At 39.6% G+C, this 22,481-nt stretch overlaps 1 protein-coding gene and 1 long non-coding RNA gene across 3 annotated transcripts in view; both read right to left on the bottom strand.

The window, feature by feature from the left end:
* Window positions 1-5,945: 5,945 nt before the first annotated feature.
* Window positions 5,946-6,892, bottom strand: LOC121069785. The gene is made up of 3 exons (XR_005819620.1): window positions 6,857-6,892; window positions 6,260-6,286; window positions 5,946-6,130 (listed from the first exon to the last, which is right to left on the bottom strand). It is a non-coding gene; the product is annotated as an uncharacterized LOC121069785 (long non-coding RNA).
* A 6,339-nt stretch (window positions 6,893-13,231) lies between these two features.
* The window catches only part of LOC121069755, a 193,377-nt gene continuing 184,127 nt past the window's right edge, over window positions 13,232-22,481 (bottom strand). For both annotated transcript variants that reach the window (XM_040556195.1, XM_040556199.1), the window contains one exon: window positions 13,232-13,304. The gene's annotated coding sequence lies outside the window, so the exon portion shown is untranslated. The remainder of the gene's footprint in view (window positions 13,305-22,481) is intronic.

Here is a 22,481-nt window from a genome sequence, read left to right as displayed (position 1 = left end):
ATAATTGTTCTGGAAAACACAGTGCTTTCACCACACTCTTCCTTCTGTAATGCCAAAACAACCCATCCACCACCAGTGTGTTTCCAAATATACTCACAGCTGAACAAACACAGAGGAAAACAAGGAGATGCAGGGCATCACAAGGCATCCTGCTTCGCTCCCCTGTGGGCCAGCCAGTGGTGCGGGTGGGCTGCGGAGAGGATCCCTGGGGACAGCAGTGGGCACCAAAGGGCTGCATGGTGGGCACGTGTCTGTTTACCAGATGCCGTTAAGGTCTTTCACCATAAGAAGAGGAGAAAAGGAGAAACTCTTCCACCTCACTGTGGATAGATCATCAAAAGTCATAGTTACAATCAGTCAACCATTGCTCTGCCACTAGCAGTGGCTACTGCCATATTTCCTCAACGATAGAGGAGTGACAATTAAAACATTTGCTGGAGGAGGCCTTGGAGGTGACCAGTTCCCAACCCCTACTTGTAGCTGGACTATTGCCAGCCTGGCTCAGGTCAGCAATGGCAGTGCCGAGTCTTGAAAACCCCTAAGGACAGCATCTTCGCAGTCTCCCTGGATACCATTTTCCAGTGCTGCACATCCTCCTAGCAAGGACAGTTAACTCTTACCCATTTCTTCCCTACAACGAGCAAAGGAAGGTGTGACCGCTATGCTTGGTGCAGCAGGGATCACCTCTTCCTGGCACTGAGCGCTCCCAGTCATCCCTCCTCAGACCTACCAAAAAGGGGGAAGCCGGGGCAGCATCCCCCCGAGATGAGCCGGGACCCTTGCCTTGGTGCGACCGCTGGCATGGGCAGCCCACACAGGAACAGGACAGGACGCCTCGCAGCTGCACAGTTGTGATCTTATGAATGCATTTGCAAGAGAGAGAAAAAAAATTGGCATTATAGAAGGAAGAGTGTGGTAAAAGCCATAATTTGGCTGGGATTAAAGAAACCACTGGAAGTTCCTTAGTTTTAAATTTTGCACAGATGTCAACTATACTTGTTCCTACTGTCTTTAATTTAATGTCTGGAATATTGTGGTAATGTAATTCAGATGACATATGACTGGGAAACAGCCAGACCAACAGATTTGTGAAATTTTCTTTTTATGTTTAGACTTAATAAAAAAAAAATCTCTCGTGTGGCTTTTCTACACAGCAGTGTAAGAAAATGCTCTAGAAAGCTATGAAAAATAGAAGTGCGGTGCACTTGAAAATGCCTGCAGCCAGGCTGGAAGTCAGGGACACCTCGTAGCACTGGTGGCAGCTGCCATTTTCTCATTTTTCCCAGCTCAGCATGCCACAGCTCTCCCCCTTCCCACTGTGGAGAAGAGGCAAATGCCGGCATGATTATCATTTGCTTCAGCCCCTTGGCCCTTTTTGGCAGGCGCCAGGGTGCAGAAGTCAGTGTGCCCACACTAAATGAGCCCTGTGCTCCGTCCTGCTGCAGGGCAGCTCCCTTCCCTTACCACTGCTGGTGGGGGCTGCTTTCCACACCCCCAAAATCCCTTTGCAGTACACAGGTGAGCAAGGAGAGTGAGCTTCATGACATGCTCTGCGTGTGTGATGAAGATGGCCCATGCAGCTGCTGTAGCCTGTGCAGCACCGTGTTAGAAATGACCAGTGCCAGGCTAAGTTTGTGCTGCCTTCAAACCCGTCTTGTCTTGCCACTGGCCACACAGAAGATGATTTTGGTGAAGAGGGGAAGCTTTTCCACCTATGAAAATGTACCTGCCCCTAGCAAGCACTGAAGTTTCCTGAAACCTCACGTTTCAGGAAATAAACAAAGCTGAAGGGATGCTGGCAGCATCTCTCACTGCTGGTGCTACCCTGTCTCACAGGGATGAGCAGGGCTCTTAGCTGGGCCCTACATCAGCCAGCTGAAGGAAACCTCCAGTGGGGTGGTGCACCTTTCCTGAAATACTTCAACTCTCTGCACAGGGATTTACCTGTTCATCTATGGAAAGAGCATCAGAAATCAACCTTAACAAATAAAGAAATCTTGTAAGAACCAAGTGCATCTTGCTCTCATTATAAAAAAAAAAAAAAAAAAAAGTTGGATGATGACGTGAAATTAAAAAAAACAAACAAACTTTTGGAGTGACCCTATCTGGTCCTTTTTGTCCTTTCAGCTCTTTCACAACATATTGTAAAACAAAAGTGGAGGGCATCAAGGCTTTTGGAATAGTAATGTCAGTATTTAAGAGACTTAAGACAAAATGAACCAGAGGCAGATTCCTATTGTTTTGTATGCACCTGCATCTTACCCTAACTGTGTCTCCAGTAAGGTCCTGCTTAGTCTGGAGTAAGTGGTCCTAGAGATGACAAGCTAAACTATCCTTTCCACAATGCATTCATAACTACTTTCTCCCTGTCCCTGTTACCATGATGTGGTGAAGGTAGCACTGATTCCTCAGCACATGCCTCTGCCTGCCGGAGGAAACAGTAGCTTAAATGATGTCTGGCAGCAGAGGTGCCCACGCATTGGCAGTGCAGCAGCACCCTGCAGGAGCACCTTTGGGTAAAATGAAACCATCCCAACTGGCGTGCTTAGTGCTCAGGTTGGCAGAGGAGTTGGAAGAACACTTCAATAGACGACTTCTTTAAAATTTCAGTCTAGCCTCACTCTGCGTGCAAGTGACTCATATTGTTTGGAATCTATTTGCATTTGTCGCATTATGCAACTGCAATAATCCAAATTTCTACTCATAAAACACATTAGAGCCATGTTCAAGCACAGCGAAAGGGCAGCAACAGGCTCCCGCTGTCCTCTCTCTAGTTGCCATCAGCAGCTTTCTGAGTTAACTGCTCTTTCATGTATTTTAACTGTGAGTTTATCAACTTACTTATTGCCAAATTCTCATCTTTGACTTAAAAAAATACAGTAACTGATATGGTTCAAAATTTAGCCACCAAAAGAAAACCATGGCAATCTAGATGTATCTTTCTGCTGACCTCTTTCAACAAAACGTTACCTACACAATGGCCTCAGCAGTTTGGAGACCAAAACTGCTATTTCAAGAAATTTACCCCTTCACCATATTACTGTAGGTCTACAAATGCATATGTTTTTTTCACTCAAAATGTTGACTCGGCTTTAATCTTAAACATACGGATGTCATTCTCTTTTTGCTCAGAGGCACTGATGCAACTGAAGAAAAACATTAAGTTTCTGGATGGAGGCCAAGCTGGAGAGCAGCAGCGTAGGATATACACTGCCTCCATTGACATCAGATCTGGAAGTAGATCAGATGTGAATGGAAGACCCACAGTGAGTCAGGTTTGCATGTAAACCTCCACCATGCCTGGATCAGCTCCAAAAGCTGATGTGATATCAATGAAAGAGCTGCACTGTATCCACTCTCAGATACTTCTGCGGTACAATCAGATCAGTTTTAGCTCACAGATTAAAATTTGGCCAAACTGTGTGGATAATTTTTTTAAATGGACTCGTTGAAACTTCATTAAAAGATTGTTAAGACATTACACAAAACAAACAGAGCTCAGAAACCCATGGTTAAACAGGTTACCAATTTTAGTCAAAGACTCTGTGACCAATTTTAGTTAAAGAGAGAGAAAGATTGGACTCAGCCAATTTTACCTTTTCACGTTTGACAAACATTTATTTTCAACAGAGGCCTTTTGTTATTATCTTTTATTTCCTATTGGCAATTTCAGGTGTTTTTATACCTTGGCTGCTGATTGATGGATTTATTAGTTCCTGGAATCCAGGAAGATTTTTGTCTTGGGATTAAAACAATTTGCAGTGACCAAAACAGTAATTCCTTTCTGAGCAGCTTTCAGTTATAAATATGTAGGCTATCAAGTATTCCCCTGCTTTTTAATATATATTTACCTTTATTGTTTTCTGAAATGTATATTTTACTGTTACATCCATGCTGTTCTCCCACTCTCCTAATTCTCACACCAGGTTTTTGAAATCAAATAATGCAAATGGAGAAGTCAGGAAGAAACAAAGCAAGCCAATTGCTATTAGTAAAGCACCACCTTCTCTTAATTTTGTGGAAAACAATCTGCACGTCATGTACCACAAACCAAAGCAAAGTATATAAATGCTGCCAGATCCTCACTTCTACTGAAAGGTCAGGGTTCTTGCTTTTTATAACCTTGTAATCTCAGAACTTCCTACTTACCAATTTCTTTTTGTTTCTGCTGAGCAGGAAGAAAGGAAACAAATCCATTCTCGTTTTAGTTGGTAGGTCTAAAGGTTCTCACACACACTTAGAATTCAGTCCCTGCTGTGCAGCCCTGTCCTAACCCACCATGCTGATGTCTTTCTGGGTCTCTCAAATGTCATTTCTTCACAGTAAACTCAGTATTTTCTTTTTTGTGTGCTGTGCAGTTACATAATATCAAACTATTGCAAGAGTCTATTACATTTCATAGCCTCAATTCAAGACCAAAAAAATTTTTGCCACCTTTGCAAGAACCCAGTACAATTTGAATGCGTTTAATTTGAGGTACATTTGCAGCCAGTAGGTTAGATGTGAGCAGAAAGGAGAAACTAATTTGTTTGTGTGCCAGGTCAGCAGTAAGTGGGTGAACTCTAAAGTGCCCCTGTAATTTTGGAGGAACTCTCTCCACCAACGCTTACAGTTTTTATGCCACTGTATCAAAGCATTTAGGCTTACAAGTAATTAACAGGCATCACATTGTGCATATAAGACATTTGAAATTGCAAGAAGGTCCAAGAGACACAGGTCCTTCATTGAGGCCAGAAAGCCCATACACTGTTCTGCTCCCTCTTCCCATGTTCCAGATGTACAATAGATACTGTAGCCCCTTCTGCACTTTTCTCTAGATCCCAGCCCTGGGGCTGCCTATAAGCTGGTGGCAGCCTTGAAAGAGATGCATGGAAATGCAGGAGTTACTGTATCCTTTTGTTTTCTTTTCTTTTTTTTTTTTTTTTAACCATGCATAAGTATGTATTAGCAAATGGAGATGAATCCTGCCCTCGGCAATAGACACTCAGTACCACATTCATTCATTCACTCCTTTGTTCATTCTACGGCTATGAAACAATACACTCCCACAAATTAAAAACATGCTAAACATTAACCATGCTCGTGGTTTTAGAACCATACGTATATAATCTGGTTCCCCATTTCTGTTGAAACCTCTGGGAAAGCTCCCACTTCAGACTTTCTCTTTTGGGGCAACAGTGGGGCCCTCTGCCTTTTCCACTTTGTGACTATACCAGGATTTTACTTCCCACCCATCTTCCCTCCCCTATCCTACCCTTATGCATGTACACCAGGAATTGCTCCTGATGTGCCAGGTACATCCAGCCTTCCCTTCCCTTCCCTTCCTTACAAGGGAATCTAATATACCTTTGTTACCTGCATTGTGAGAAAGGTTTGTAACAGTGCTTGAAGTTCCAGGCTCAGTGAAAATGCCACCCTTCATCTTCACTGCCTTTGTGAATTTTTTTTTCTTGTTTTAACACAGTAGAGATGGAGTCTGACACTAGAGTCTTCACATGTGTGAACTTTCTAGGTAAATGCCAGCTTGACTCATCCCATAATTAAAACTTGTCAGAAGGATATCCCAGTTTATATATTTGAGCAGTATTATTGTTCAAGGGACAAGCATAAGCAATTTATCTTAATTTGAGATGGCAAAGAAATGAGTGAAAGACTAGCAGCAGATGTACTTTTGTTTTCTTTGCGTGATGCAAAAACAAAATAGAAATTGAATCCCTCAGTTATTGTTTTTGTATGCATATTAAAAAAGATATCAGACTTGAGTCCAGGTTTTATCTCAGCAGTACATTTCATGCATTAACCCCCTCCTTTTATGCACTGCAGGCTAAATTATGCCTCCTCTCAGCTGTCCAGGAGCACAGTACGTAGGGGAAAAGGTAACAGCTCCCCTCTTTCTTCCCTAGTGTGTAGGAGGCATAGACCAAATCCAGGTATAGGGATAACCAACCACTGCTGATGAACATCTTAATGACAGAGAGATAAGGTACTGTTAATGAAAGCTAAGAATGGCTTCACTGAGTCCACACTCCAGAAACACCCCTTATTTCAAAGCAATAATGCCATGGGACTGAACATCCTTTCTGTCTTCCTTATGAGGTTGGTAGCCTTATCCAAGAGCTATATATGACTCCTACTTGTGAGGATGGTAAGCATGTAAAAACCTTTTGGCTTTGGCAGCTATAGGGTAGGAGTAAACCTAAGAGCTACTCCTGTGACACGTATTTATTTTGGTGTAGCTGCTTACCTGCCTGTTACTTACCATACTTTTGTCTCGTGCCCCCATGGACTGTAACATGGAAAAAAAAAAAAGTTGGTGAGATAAACTTTTGTTTTTTTCTCCATATGTAGAGTTAGAATGACTGTACTGACACCCACAAACCAATCTTAATTAAAACTTATGTAAATAAAAAGATTTGACCCTTAGAATTGTATGCAATAAATGGCATTAATCTGCTGAAGATAAATGGATAATTTTATCCCTTGCTACTAATTTTAAGTCATAAGAAACAGTTCAAAAATTGTTATACAACCCTCTCCATTTGAGCTCTCATAGTTTCCAGTTTCACCCATTGTGTTGATCATGTGCTTTGTGTACGCAATCCTGATGGTATCCTTGGTACTTTTATCCCAGAAAATACCCATAAAGGTGTATGTAGTCTTCTTTGTAGGTTTCTCTGAAGTCTATATCCTTTTCAGAATACATCACAACCTTGCTGTCTCCAATTCAAATGCTCAGTCCCTCCAGAGACTCCTCTTCATCTCATTTTTCTTTCAGGGCAGCATCTGCTGGACTCCTTTTTTGAGTCTCTCAGCAAAGCTCAAAAGCCAAGTAAAATACACAAGAACTAGCTCCTACCTTGTAACTTGACAGTGGCCCTAGCTGTAGACAAACTACTCATTAACACCATTCTTTTGGCAAGCACACAAAACCTGTTAGCTTCATTCCTCTCCTCCCTACATCACTAGCCCCTTTTTATCTCAAACACACATCTTTACCCAGCTGCACCTGTGTCTGATGGAGTGGGGTCTGAACATCTGCAGACACAAGATGGCAGGCTGAACCCTTAGAAGCCACACTAGTGAGTTAGTAAGTGTGGAAAAAAGGTTTCAATGTAGTCATATAAAGTTTTGATTTTAGAATTAAAATTTAGCTTTAAGTCCCAATCTGCTAAACAAGTAAGTTTACTTAAGTGTCAGGATTTCAGGAAAACCACTTAGATATCACTTGTGTAAATGCTCAGTTTCATGGAAGGTCTGGGCAGGAAGGCATAGCCCCTGACTGCAGCAGAAGTCCAGAATTCACCTTCGTGCCGCAAAGAATTTGGTCCATGAGCATCAAACGGTATTTCTTATAAATGGGATACCTATACTCTCGGTAGCAGCCTATATGTCCAAACACTACCAACTGCTGCAGTTTAAGAAGTCATAAAAGAGTCATAAAAACAATTCAAATGCCAGTTTGCTCCAGGCACTGTACTTAATCGGTATGTCATCCAAACACATGTGCTTGTCATTAAAGAAATGGATTTTCACTGGTGAAGTAATATCAGCAAACTCATTGATGATACCAATGATACCACTGATGATGGTAACATGAGTTTCATTTTCATACATGAGTGTAACACAGGCTGACCAGGTGGTTATCTCCAAATAGAGGTTTGTGAACACTCACCAAAATGGTTAGGCTGCAATACCAATTGTTGATCTGAGGGATTTCTGGTGACTTCTGCAGACAAAAAAAAAAAAAAGGGGGGGGGGTGGGAGGGGGAAGAAGAAAGATGGATCCAGACAGCAGTCCTTATAAACACAGTTTAAACAATGTGATTTCACAGTTGCTTAAAAGTCACAGAGCAGCTGCGTTGAAATTGTAAAATCTGCAGTTTTATTATGCCAATGACTTTCTATTGGCCTCAGTCATAAAATAACATACTCCTCACTGAAGTTCTCTGCTAAACAAAAAACACATCCAGACTGACTAAAAATCAAACTCAGACAAGCAAAAAACAATTTGGCCTTCATCTAGCTGGGCTCAATTGGTCCAATAATAAACAATTTTATTTTTCTTCTTCACTGCTACTCCTACTGATAACAGTGATAATAATACTGATACCTTATTCCCAATGGAGAAAATAAAGCTCTGAAAAGTAACTATTGCTGAGAGGAATTCATAAGTAGTGTTTCACCCTCCTGAAGAAGGTAATGGCATGCTGAATTTTTTCTAAATTTTTTTCTATTACTGTTTTTGTACAAATTTCAAATTTGTCAACTGCAGAAGAGGATGTGCTGAAGGGGTTTCTCTCCAGCAGAGAAGACATGCAAGTCTTAATCATTCAGTGCTGCTTGGGAATTCAGGCAGTGGCTTTCAAATTATTGCTTCTAGAGTAATAACTATTTTTAGCCCATATCTTCTTTGCCCATGTCTGTACACTTAGAGGGTACATTAAGGTCTAGTGTACTGTATACTTTAGGCAGAATAAAAATAGGTTCTAAATATAGCACTTACTTGAACACAAAATAGATGTTCCAGATAATACGTCAGGTAGTGAAACTACTACAACACCGTACTGCTCATAGGTATAATGTCAAAGCACCAGGGAAAACAGTCCTTTTGTCAATCTCTGTGACAACAAGTATTTGAATCATATACTTTAAAACAAGGATATAGGTAGGAATATTGCCCTTCACTCATTTAATGTTCAATATCTGATTTCTTCATGCTTTTTAGACTCACTTTTCTAATATTGAATGTGTTTTTCTTATGCTTTGTACTCTCTGGCAACAGTGACTTGTCAAACAGTCACAGGACAGCATGCCAGGATAGAGGGGGGCACAAAACCTTCTTGGGAAGCCTGTAAACAATCTACTGTGATTTGTATCAAGTTATACTTGTATGGGATTGTGTCCACTAATTTGATATTTTTATTGGTATTCAATGATCATATGACAGGATAAAAGATAATATGGTATGGTGTGGCTATGGTCAGGGTATCAAATATTGAATCAGTAGGAATCCCCCAAATACATTCTGATTCTCCAGTTACACTTCTTAGATTTAATTTAGTCTGTTATGCATACCCTTAGTTTTAGAAAACAGTGAATATTAATTTTCTGAAAGTATAAATAAAATTGATCTCTGTGGACATTAACTGATGAGTCATCTCTTGGACTATGTAGAAATTCAGTTACTATCAAATAAATTTTATTTTTGGTACAGCTACAACTAATGCAGTTATCATGCTCACAATGTTTACCATTTAACCTTAGAGCTTATATTAATTTTATGGTGGAACTAAAACCATAGACCACAGTCATTTAATAGACTACCTAGGTACACAAGCATAGAGCTGAGTCTAGATTCTTCTGCCCTCAAAAAGACATCAAACTGTGACTGTTCAATTTCCAGGGTTAGCAGTCTATTGAATTGGAAGGGGCCTTTCATACCTCTCAGAGACAAGATATCAGATCACTTTGCACACTCAGCCTGATCCTCTTAAAGTATTTCTGGTTTACATTTGGATGGCAATGGCTAATGGATTAAACCATTCAGGTCAGCAAGAATTATTCAGGCTTCTACCTGAATCCCACCTTGACCTTCCATTGAAAAACTAGCATTTGAAAGTGAGAGCATCATCCAAGTCCCTACCTTGAGAACCATGTCACAGAGGAGTTACACTCCCCCCAACATCGTAAGTCTGTGCTGTGAAAAAAATGACAGATAAAAAAATTGATTTTTTAAAATATCTAATGTATTTTTAAGTATATCTTACACAGGTTCCTGAGCAGTTCCTGCCTCCCAGAGCTGTTGTTTTATGTACATGGAAACTCAACTATGAATGCATTAATTCTCGGAAAATTGGTGACTGATGAGTTTCTTAACAGAGTTTCCAATATTGAAGATGGCAACTGGGCAGAAATGGTGGTAGGGTGCACCACCATGTGCCTCCATACAATCTCCATACAGTTGGAAAAGGGAGTAATCACAAGGAATGCTGGATGATTCATGGAAAGCTGGAAAAAATCACATGGAAGGCGATTCAGAGCTCTCCTGTGCTGGAAATTGAGGCTTCATTGCTTTGTCTTCTGGATACTCCACTAAGCATATAGGCAGACCAAAGTCCTAATTTAGGTACCCAAGGTCTCACATCCTGTATTTACATTTGGCATGTAAATTCTCTTGGTCAAAAATATGAAGCCCAGGTTACACGGACTGTGAAAAAAGGCGTAGGTTCACTCCCATCTGGTTTTTGAACTCTGAAGCTTCCAAAAACTTGGTGGTAAAAAGCTACCAATGATGACAATAATAAAATAATAAATTTAATAATGTCAATAATTTTTATGCAAACTGGACCTTTTGAAACTTCCACATCTTTATCAGAAATGATGTATGATTTGCAATTCTTAAAAGACAGACAACTTCGCCAAAACATGCTGTCAGCTTCATTTTGATTGTTTCTTCCCCCAAAATGTAACAATTCACAGAATTGATCTCTCTCTTGTTTTATTTTCAATAATCAAAGGAAGGAAGTCATCATCCAGAAATGCACTGTAAAGCAGACTGTTATCTAATGCAGTGAAACACAATGCGTGATTTGTGTTTTCTTTAACTGTTTTAAATCACAGCTGAATTGCAAATCCCTCCTTGTCAGAGAGAATGTAAAATTTGGGCAGCACTGGAGTTCTAGCAAACCTGAATGATGACCTTGTACATCCTTTCTTTCCCTTTTGAATGCTCATGAACTTAATTTGAGCGTAAGTGTTTCAAGGATCAGTCTGAAACAGTGTTTTTGAACTCAGCTGGGTCATAGGAACTTTCTCAGCACTCTATTCTAATTTGCAGGTTTGCTATAATAAAAGCCTCAAATATATTGCTACTGTCTAGACATTTTATCTGAAACAAGTGTCCTTTGTAGTCTCAGAGGACTTTTCTATTTTATTTCCAGTAAATCAAAGTCTGTGAAGAGCTTTGGTTCTTATTAAGACATACCCTTCACAGTTCAGCGATTGCCAACGGAGGCAAGCCATTGACAGTTCATTTACATATAAGTGATGACTTCCATCAGGTAGTTGGCTCAAAAATACAATGGTCATTTAGAGCATATCCAATATTTCTTGTTCTTTGATGAGCATCAAGTGCCAATTTATATATAGAAACTGACTATTGGAAAGTGAAGGTTTCTTTTCACTGACCTTACACTGTCTTTTGCAGATCTGGAGTGACAATATGTCACTCCACTAAAAGTGAGTTCATTTCCCCAAAGAGACGTGAAGAAATACCAAACCAACTGTAATACCCTCCCACCCCCTTTCCCGCTGCATTCCTTGGTAGTGCAAGTCACCGTGCTGTAAAGCAGCCAGCGGGGCAAGGGTTGGGGTCCCAGGGGGCTGAACCCCACAGCGCCAGAGGGCAACGTGGAGGTGTTGAGCAGCCAAATGAACAGCCATGCTCTCTGTCAGGTGGGAAGCCCCAAGGGTGGAAGGAGTGGGGAGTGAGGGCAGCTGCCTGCCAAGCACAACCTGGATGCCACGCTAATAGTGAATACTGATGTAGTCACAGCAGGTACAAATACAGCTTGACAAGGCAGAGGGAGGTGTTGTGGCTGCTGCGTGATGCAGCTGGCTCAGACAAATGCAAAATGGGGTTCCGTCCTTGATATGATTTCATGCTTGGGTGATATGGCAAGTGGAAAAATGGAGGAACTAGTGGTGAGCCATATCCAAAGGTCTAGCAGTGATAACAGATCATGGATGTGCACCCTCTGCCTGGAGAGGATGAGGAAGAGCAAACCGCTCAGGTAATGTTAGCTATTTTACTTAGTGTGTTCACTATTGGATGGCATTTTTTTACAGTCAAGAGCAAGGCAGAAAAGTATTAGAAAAAATTAGGAATATAATAAAAATAATAGAATTTTTATTTAATAGTAGAAAAAAAAGAAAAACAATAAAAAATAATTTCAAAGCCAGAAGCAGGCAAAGGTGAACATGAATACCTTCCTTTTAGAAGATGGATGGAGCCAGAATACACGCCCCGCAACAGCATCTATTCAGAACAGTATTTTTTACATTTGCGTTTAAGATGAGAAAGGAAGGCAGAGAAAAGGAATTCTTCCAGTTACCCTACTACTTCCACTAAGAGAGAGCAAACAGAATCCATCCAGCAGTACTAAATGCTTCAAATCTTCTTCCCCAAGTTTTTTACTGCCTCCAGGTCCCCATTAAAGCTGCAGCATGAGTTGCACATATGCCACATGTCTATGCCTTCAAATTAATCAGGGGGGTGCAGAAAAGTGGTTAGCTGATAACCTGGTAGGTCATTTTTATCTCAGAAATAGTAATCAATTCTTTCTTTCAGCCAGATTCTTAAGCACCTTGTTTGGGCTGAAGGAGCATGAACAGCTGGGGATGGACAGTTGGCATCTCCTAAAGGGAGTCAGCTGGCAGTGGGTAGACACTTCTCCCTGAGCACCACATCTATTTTAGAGCGTCCCCATTGCCTCTCACCTCCAGGTGGGATGGATGCTGAACCAGCTGCTGGTGTGCCTGTGCAGCACAGGAGAAAAAATCTCTGTGAAAATAATAATGGGTTTCTTGCATCAGTTGTTGGCTGTGCTTACAGAGCAAAAGAAACAAGCCCTGCCTGCCCTTATTGATTCTTGTCTCCATGTTGCACAACACAATTATGCCAGTTTAAGGGACAGCGGTTCCACTCTTCCCAATGAAAAAAACAGAGGCATAATTTACTCTTTTAGGCCTCATGTTCTGAAGTACTGATTTTTTAGAGAAGGAAGCTACTGGAAGACTGGTAGAATAAAGATCTGTCCCTTATACGTTTGAAAGACAAATTGCCTTAAAAAAATAAACACACTGGCTTACATGTTGCTCTACAAAGGCTACCGGATGGTACATTTTTATGTTTTTCTTCTCAGTTGACTACATCATAGTGTTTTAATCTTTGAATCTATTATGTACATTGCACACTGTTTTACCCTATCAAGTGCAAACTGATTGGTCTAAAATTACGTAACCTGCTGGAGATTTTCACATTTATTTTTATAACCTACTTGAGAATGTCTTTAACATGAAGGAGCCCTGTGTCTTGCTTACTCTCAGATGCAATATTCTTTCCTATGAAAGAGTGTTTCTACACTGGAGCTTGATTTCTAAAGACTTCACCAGCTCTTTTTCACGCAGTGACACCAGCAATCCTGATCAGAGAGGTGGGGTTTTTTTCTGCTCTTTCATTGAAGAAATCACTAACGCAGCTGACACTTGAAAATCAGTTTTCTTTGACTTCTTATGGGAAAATGCTGCAATAAGAAAAAAAAAGCCATTAATTCATTAAAGTATATCACAAGTTTAATAATAAGAAGTTAGATAAACAAGGCAAATAACATTTCAACATCAAAAAATCCACAGATTTTACATTCTTGGGAGAAGACTGATAAATGCATTTTCCCAGTTGAGACTATGCAGAAAACCTAGGATGAATTTTCAGCTTGTTTCAGGGACACCAAACTCTAAATAAATAAATTATTAGCCAGAGTGACTTGACTTCACCCCATCTACAGAGCCATGCTGTACATGCAAGCCACTCTTAGTTCAAGTGTCCAAGGAAGACATAATATTACTACATTCATTACTAGTTTCGTTTTCAGTTACCGGATTCCCCCATCAGTAAGTTTGCAGGCAATGTAGAACTGTTCTCCATGTGATCAAACAGATATGACTGCTGTTTTGTATCACCTTAAATAGTTTCTAAGATTTTTCTTCTTCGATTGAGAAACTTGCTAACATGTCCATAATTTGGCCTTGCTGTAATACATAGTTTTTTAGACTGGTTTCAGGATTTGCTAACACAGTTGCTTGGTAACATTTTAGTTTTTTTAAACAAGGAGAAGTCGAGTCAGATATGTAAAATACAAACATTACAAAAAGAAAGAACAATTTTTAATATTTTATGAAGCCAAATAATGAAAAAGGAAGATGATTTCCACTTGGTCCTGTAATTCCAGGAATGCCACTACTTACATATTCTGGCCCGAAATGGGGCCATGCTTTGTTGTAAAGTAGAGGACTTGGAGAGCTCATTTAAGATGTTCTACTCATCCTGACCAAGCCAAGGAAGAAAAACATCAATAGTGCACAAGAGGAAAGAGTTACTTGCACCCATCAAAAAAGAAGAAAAATGGAACCAAAAATACACTCCTGTACACCAGTCAATCAATCCCTACAGAAGGTTATAAGAGTTGACACAGAAGCTCCTAAGTACTGACACTAATTCCCCAGAACAAGACACTTTTGGTCATCTTCATATCCCCTGGAGATACCCTCCTAACATGCAAGAGAAAAGGGATTGCTAGGGAGCCAGGTATGACTGCATCAGGCAAACAAGGACATGCTGAGCAGCACGCTTTGCCAAGAATAGCAAAGTATGTGTTTTTACAATTAAAAGGTATGTTCCCTGTAAGGAGAGGAAGAAATACTGCTTTCTGTACTGCATTCGTATAGCAGCCCCATACCAACTCGGCTTGTTGCACAGAAGTGCCTCACACAGTAAATACTCATTTGAAAATAGGACCAACACCATCCAGAGCTATGTTCTTGGTATGTATTTTGGCTTGCTTTAAAGTAAAGTAAAATAAAATAGCATATATTTAGCTTTAAAATGGCACATACTTGGCACAGTTTTGATGAATAGGAGTTTACCATGTGGATATTACTTTCTACAGAAAATAGACTATTCAAAAGAAATAACAAGAGCAGGATGCTTTCTAATATGTTCCAAAAGTAGAGAAAACAAACACACACACACACAGGCAAACAAACAAACAAACAAAGGACTTCGTTCTGCAAATACTTTCACATGTGAGAAAATGGCACTTTACTGCCTTCACGCCAGTTGTTATTTCTGAAAGGAGGAGGACCGATTCCCTATTGACAAGACTAAGATTAATGCTGTCTGAGTAACAGGTAGTCAAGTGACTTCTACAGACATAAAACAACTTTTTTTTTTTTTCTTTTCAAACTATCTATCATTAATACAATAGAGGATTGGAATGACACACAGAGACATACATGGACACACACCCCTAATTTGTGCATTCAGGCAGTACGACACTATTGTAAAAGATTGGGTCAACAAGATAGTCCCACAGATTTCACTGTTGCTGACAGTGACTTTGCAGGCCAAAATGGACATGAGGTTTTCTGTCGTATATAGACTTGGTGAGGTAAGTTAGGGACTAGGTGGGAAACGAGCTGCTTAAAGAGGATTCTTTCCTGCATCACTACTGTCAACACAGCCATTTTGACCAGCGTGTTATTCCTGCAGTACCTCCACATCCAACATGATCCTTATGAACCGCGTTAAAAGGTTATTTAGCATTTACTTTAGCATTCGGACTGAGCAATGCAGTCCTCAACTGGAAAATGCAATTGGAATCACTGGAGAATTATAAAGAGTATAGAAAGAAACAATTGCCAAGAACATTTATATTATGATTTCAAAGTCTAACCAAGCCTCTCCTCCATCAGTAGTGAAAACAAGGAGACAGGAGGAGAATAACAACAGAAGGGAGAAGAAAGAGAAGCAGCTGGAAGAAATAAGCAGGAAGCCCCAGAATGGAAACTCTCTTGGCAGGATCTATGGAAAATAGACCCATATCCATACAGCTGAATTGTATAAAATAATCCATTACCAAATAAAGATTTATATAATACACATATTTAAGCTTTGCTATTACCTTCTCTGCCCAAGTAAAGAAAAAAAAAGAAAAGAAAAAAAAAAGAAAAAAGAAAAAAAAAGGACCTTTGATAGTTTGGATAATAGTCCAAATAGGAAGGGTCAACTGCAATTTATTTTAAAATTTTTCTTCCTCTGCATGTGGTGCACTTGGTCTCTTGACCTTTTGCATATGAAGGACACAGTCTCACCTAAACACTCCTTGTTGGACAGAGTATGTGGGGCTTCTTAAAATCTCAGCATTGAGATAACATCAGAAGTGGAAAGTGGCACTGGGTAGTGGGAAGTACAGGAAACAAAGCTAGGAGTATTCCAGAAAACTAACTAACAAACAAAAAAATCTAGAACCAGAGTATTAAATCTGTTTGCAACATAAACCTGACCATGGAAAGTACCCTTATAATTACTGCTGAAGACATTTCAAGATACCTATAGAGCAGAGAAGCAAAAAGCTGCCATAAGCCAGCTCTCCACAATTATCCTATGCTACCTAAAAATTAACTTGCAGTGTTCACACATGAAGCTGTACATGCATATTGTACAGCAGAGGCAGCTGCTTTACAATGTCTTAAAGACCTGTGATGATACTGGCTTCTGTGGGCAAAAAATTAGGGAAGCCTAATTTAACTGAAGTGGATTTCATGTGTCCATCTCCGCAGCTGTTCATTGCCTCTGATAAATGCTTCAAGCATACTTTGTCAGTGTGCTAGTACACTGTAACAAATTACCTTGGTTGTTTCCCCAGTTTCCTCATCTTGGAAATTACAGTAATACTGAACTCTTTTGCAACCATTAGTTATCTACTATTTTTTTAAAACTACAGAAAAATATGTATCACTTACTATCGAAAATATGTCAGCAAATATACACATTATATTGGTTAGCATCGGAAGTACAACGGCCTAACTCCTCCTGGACAAAATTCCTTTTAACTGACCAAAGACAGAACCGCACGAGTTGGCAACAGCTCAGAAGAACTGCAACAGAGTAAAGATGGAGAACTGCAACTGATGTTGAAGGGATAACGTGTTTAGGTAGTGTCACGAATACAGATATTGAGATGTTGCATAGTTGTCCACTGAAAACTGCTGAAATTGAAGGTGTAATCCAGAATGACCCAGAGCACTGAAAAGTAAACAGTCAGTTTGCATCCTTTCATGAGAGGGAAGCTATAGCCTGAAATCTAGAGTGGTACCCGTCCTGCAGTCCCTGGCTAACTCTCGTTATCATGAATGAACCATACTTAAGTTACTTTTCAATTCTAAGATATTACATGTGTTAGAGATGCGTAAGTCACCTTGCCAGTTTAGATGGATATTATCACATCTGTTTACTGCTGGTAGACATTAAAAAGGAGTATGAAGACACAGCATTTTATTCTTGAACCATTTACACCCCTGTAAGTACTTAGGATCATAAGTATTTATTTGGACGACAAAAAGAATTTCTTGTTTTTCTTCTTTTTTACTTCTTTCTATTTTCACTTCAGCTTTTTGCTGAACCAATAGAGCTGTAAAAACAGCCTCAGTCTTACAGAAGTTAGCAGCAATATTGTAACATAAGTTTCTGCTGGAGAAAATTCATTAAAAGCAAAGATGACAGCTTGACATGCAGAGTTACAAGGCTGGCATGTAAAGAAAAAATTCATGTTGTTATTGGGTATGGAATTCTCTAAGAGATAATAAATATGAAAACCTGCAATGACTTTTTAGGTCAGTATCCTGAATATAACTAATACTGAGATATTCTGCAGTTTCCCAAGCTGGGCTGCAATTTACAGTTATGCATAGGCATACTTCCCAACTCACCATACAGACAACACAAATAATAATCAGGATGTACAGAGGGATGTCAACTATGTGAAAAACAAAAGAAGTCTAGCAGAAAAGCAGCAATGGATGAGCATTAAAGAACTTGGATATTTTGTCTATTTTTCATAGCTAAATTTGCAGTTTTGTAGGGAGGGTTGGGAAGAGTAGGCTGTCTCTCACCCTCCAGGACTGTCATTCCCCCACAAAAGGTCAGGGGAAAGGCTGCTGACACATGGTGACACAGCCTTGCCTTGCCTTCAGAGCAGCATCAGTGACAAGAAATTCAGGAGTTCTGCCTGCCTCCAGTGAAACAGATTCATCTACCTAAGCATGTCTTTTTAAGTTGGAAAATCCAACGTAACAGCGTTTGGAGAAAGGAAACTGGAGTCAATTGAGTCTCTGAAAGCTCTTGAGGGACAAACAACGCTCATTTTAAAGGAAATCTATGCTTAATACTATAAACCTATTTCAAATTCACCAAGTATGAGTTTTTAAATTTGAAAACAGGAAGAAAAGTACAGTTTATATAATCACTGGTACATACAGCATTTGTACATATATACAGCATGTAATGTAACCAGCTCTTGCTGTCTAGTTCCCCCAGTGGGTCCAGTGGTTGCTCTACACACAAGATTGCATTATGATACAAGAGCATGCAAAAGCTGGTCTCTCAAATCATTCATTATTATTTTAAACCCAGAAGCACAAAAGCTGGAAGAACAACATTTAAAAATGGGTAGAAGAAACAAGAAACAATAAAAGACACAAATGTTATTGAAATATTAGCTAAGGTACAAACTTTTCGCTACATATAATACGAAGCTGCTTCATCATCTCGCCATTAGAGCTTCTCTATCTCAGCTACAGTATACACATACTGGTATGGGATTATGTTCTGTGCATTATGGCTAGTTAAATATTTCTCAAAAGTTAATCCACTTTGAAATTTATTAAGCAGTAAAAGTAAAATTCTATTAACCTTAATGGGATTTACACGAGGGAATTCACACTTAACATGGATGCAACACTGATGCTTAAAACTGTTGCCAGGAAGAGAAGACAGGCTTAGAGAAGTTAAAGCCATCACATTTTCTATTTATGTAGTCCTTCACAAGGGTAATCCTCTGTATATTAAGGAGACAAGAAAATGCCACAGACTGGTTAGTATTTAAGCTTCTCAGATGCCAAGTGAGATAGCTGCCTGGGCCAATAAAGGGTGGTCTTATTGTTGTGGGACTAATAAACATTGTTAGAAGGATGGGAAGGCATAAACTTTGGTTTTCTTATGGGTCCTGAAAGTGCTATTGCTCACATTTTCTACTGTATAATGCTGTACAGTAACATCACTGTTGGAATATGTTCCCTGTAATATAATATACATGTAATTCAATGAATACAAATTCACATTCTCCCTGTACCAGCCATTCCTCATAACCAAAATAAAGTAAAACTCCTCAGATTTTTCTCCAGAGATTGTCCATCTCTATTGTTTTCAGGGTAAAATTAATTGTTTGGTTGCCTCTAAATCATCTAGTTAACATGTGGGATATAATTGACTTCATTTGGGAAGGCTGAGTGAGCTCTGAGCATGTGATCCTGAATTCAGTGGTCCTTTACCAAGAAGAAATTTACCCAATGTAATCCAAAATGTAAGATTGCCGAAGAGCTGAGATTTCACTAGGAGGCAGCCAGGAGGTCCTGAGTTTTGTCCGCAGGGGACCACTTAATGGTCAGATTGAGGGCTGCACAGAAAAGCATAAGGGACCCTGAGGTTTGGCACCATGTGCCCCAAAGGAGTGGCATTTGGTGCAGACCCTACCACAGCTTCTCCCTACCAGCAGAAGGCAGCAGAAGCCAGAGAGCATTTGGCTCCCACAGGTATAACTGTAGGGCTACCTCAGCTTTCAGGCTTTGTGGGATCACACACACCACCTGCAACAAGCAGTTAACTCTGCTGATGATGGCAACCATTTAGAAGTTGTCCTCCCGGTGGTTTCATGGGTTTCAGCTGGCATGTCAGCCCCATTTTGGGTACCCAGGTGGTAGAAAGGTTGAATTATTTGTCCAGGCACTCCATCCTGAGAGTACATTTCACTCAAAGCAAGTCATGTTACCCAGGTGGTATCCTGCCCTAACAGTCTTAAATACAAGCCCCAACAAAAGCATTTATAATACTGAGGTCTAATATTCTACAGAATAAAATAAAATAAAATAAAATAAAATAAAATAAAATAAAATAAAATAAAATAAAATAAAATAACACACTTGGAACAATCATGAAAGAATTAGAAAAAAGACAATCTTGTATAAGTTAGTAGAAACATCTCAGACTTCACAAGGTTGCAAATTTGGATACCCTGACCTAAAAGTAGCAGCCTGAAACAAAGCTACTGAAATCGTGCTGTAATACAAATTAGCTTGTTCTTTTAAAATAAACCATATTGTAAGTGCACTTGGATATCCTGACAATAACACGCAGTCTAAAATGATGAAAAAGAATCACTTCTTTTCTTATTCTGCTTTTCTTTCATCAGGATTTAAATATTCTCATGCTTTTAGCATCTTTCCGTTCTCTGATAAAGCAACCCTGATACACTAACAATAACATAAAGCTTTCTAATATGTATGGATTTGCATCTAAAAGTCTGGTTTGTTATTCCATTCGTGTCGTTCTGCCCAGAACTGTTTTGAAGAAGGCCATTTTAAAGCCAGTAAAGACGAGTTCCTCTCCAAGAAGCATGATCTGCTGTGTCAACATTCTTCATTAGATAAGATAAACTACGCAAAAATCTGAAAATGAAATTAGACAGCGCAGAGATGAATTTAATGGTAACTTCCATCTGAACATAGAGATAATTTGATTTTGGTCTTACAGTAAGCTTTCTCATACACAGAATCAGAGCCAAGCTACATACTGTGAAACTAAGCCTGGATCTTTTCTTGCTAGGTAGCTAGAGGGTTCATCTGCAAGGGCATTTGGGTTTGAAGATCTGGGGATCCTGTATTCTGGACTGCATTCTCCTTTCCGTCACATAATTGTAATAATAGAGTGACAAAGTGATTTGTCTTTACATGTGTGTGCCAGGAGCCTTGAAATGTTGATTGATTTTGGTCATAGCAACTGATCTTCCTAGCAAAAGAACAGGGAGAACAGGAAGAAAGTCCTGAGCCAATTTTTTAATAAAGTATCTGAGATTGCACTGGATAGGTACCCAAACCTTCACTGGAAAAAACACTTGATATAGCACAAAATATAACAGATTTTTTTTCATAAGCCCACCAAACTTAACAGAGCCTTTCCCTGACATTTAAAACCAGAGGATCAGGATCATAGCAGCTTGTCAGACCAGTAGGGACTTGGCGCCTGTCAGCATTGGAGCACGCCAACATGTGCCAACAAAGAGATATGTCTGGGCATGAACCCTCCGATGGCTTCGGTACTGTCAATGCAAAACATGGCAGCCTCTCAGCAGAGCACAAATGCACTTGCTGATGGCTTAGATTGCATGGGCAGGGCAAATGCTTGTGCAGTGAGTGAGGTTTCCATTCACTTGCTGCTCTCACAAATGAGCATTCAGGTTTTCCCACCAAGGTCCCATCGAACTTAGACCCCCCACTGGATATGAACAGTGAGTTCACCATTGCTATACTCTCCAGCAACCAGGGCTTACAACTAGTGTCCTTCTGATGACTGCACACCTATCTAACAAGCACTGCGTTGCTCATCTTGTATTTGCTTTTTTTTTTTTTTTCTAGTGATATTGAGGAGTATTTTACTTTCAAATGCTATCTGTCTCGAATTAATGAGGATAAGAAGCACGCAGTACATTGCTACATATTTTCAGTAGCCCTTATGTTGTTTTCACCCTGTGAATGTTCTTGAGGGGAAATATACCACTAAGAAAGACATATATGAAAGCAAAAAGTAGTTATACTGAGTTCTCTCTCCCTTCCTACTCATATATCTGTCTTTGTTCTCTCTGCAAAGTATCCACATGGCCTGATGGGCCACATGAGAAAGGATAGAGAGAAATATATTGAGTGAGAAAAAAATAAATTTAAAAGGTTTATTTCCCTTAAAAAATGTGCAGCAGACAGAGAACAGATAGCATAATTCTTTCCTAATATTCTAAATTCTTTACCATCCCCAATCATATTCGGTAAGGACACAGGCACTGCATCTGTACTTCCTTGCTGATTTGTCATCTACACCAGGCTCCAGAACCCAGATTCTCCATATCAGGCATCAATCTGTATCAACACACACAGAGTCATAATTCCTTGCTATGAAAACCCACACACCAGGAAATGGAAGTGCTAACAGGTTTGTGCACATGGATGCAGGAATTCAGAAGCCCAGTAATACAGACAAGCACAAACGGCACATCTGCAGGCTGATTGCCCAAGACCAGTTTATCTTCTGCTTTTTTTCTCAATTCCCTAGACATCTTTATATATATATGTATGTATGTGTATACATAAACATGCACACATATGTTAAGTATGTGTAAGTAATACACAATCTTCTCTTTTCAAGTCTGTACCTATATTATCCTCAAATATACAATTAAATTATTATAAGCTTCACTGCATTATTTAAAATACTACTTATAAGTTTTGATACATTTCATTGCATCTCTTTTTAAATAAATTCATAAAAGTATTTTAATATATCATTGGTATTAATCTTAGTTGAATATTCAGCCTTAATTGAATTAATATTTAACAGATTCCTGCAATCTGTCCAAGTCTTTTTGCTGCAGAACAATCTCTTTCTACTGCAGCAGCTGAAGCAAGAATTCCTTGAAGTCTGAGAAACTGACAAAATTTCACAACAGAATATTAGATCACGTCCTCACAAAATGCTTCTGAAACATGCAAACATACCCACACATCTGGGAAGCTATTGCTGTAAAATCTCTCTCCTGCAA

This window comes from Cygnus olor, chromosome 4, assembly GCF_009769625.2.
Source record: "Cygnus olor isolate bCygOlo1 chromosome 4, bCygOlo1.pri.v2, whole genome shotgun sequence".
NCBI lineage: Eukaryota > Metazoa > Chordata > Aves > Anseriformes > Anatidae > Cygnus > Cygnus olor.
The sequence above is the reverse complement of the archived record's forward strand: the minus strand, read 5'-3'. Positions and strand labels throughout refer to the sequence as shown.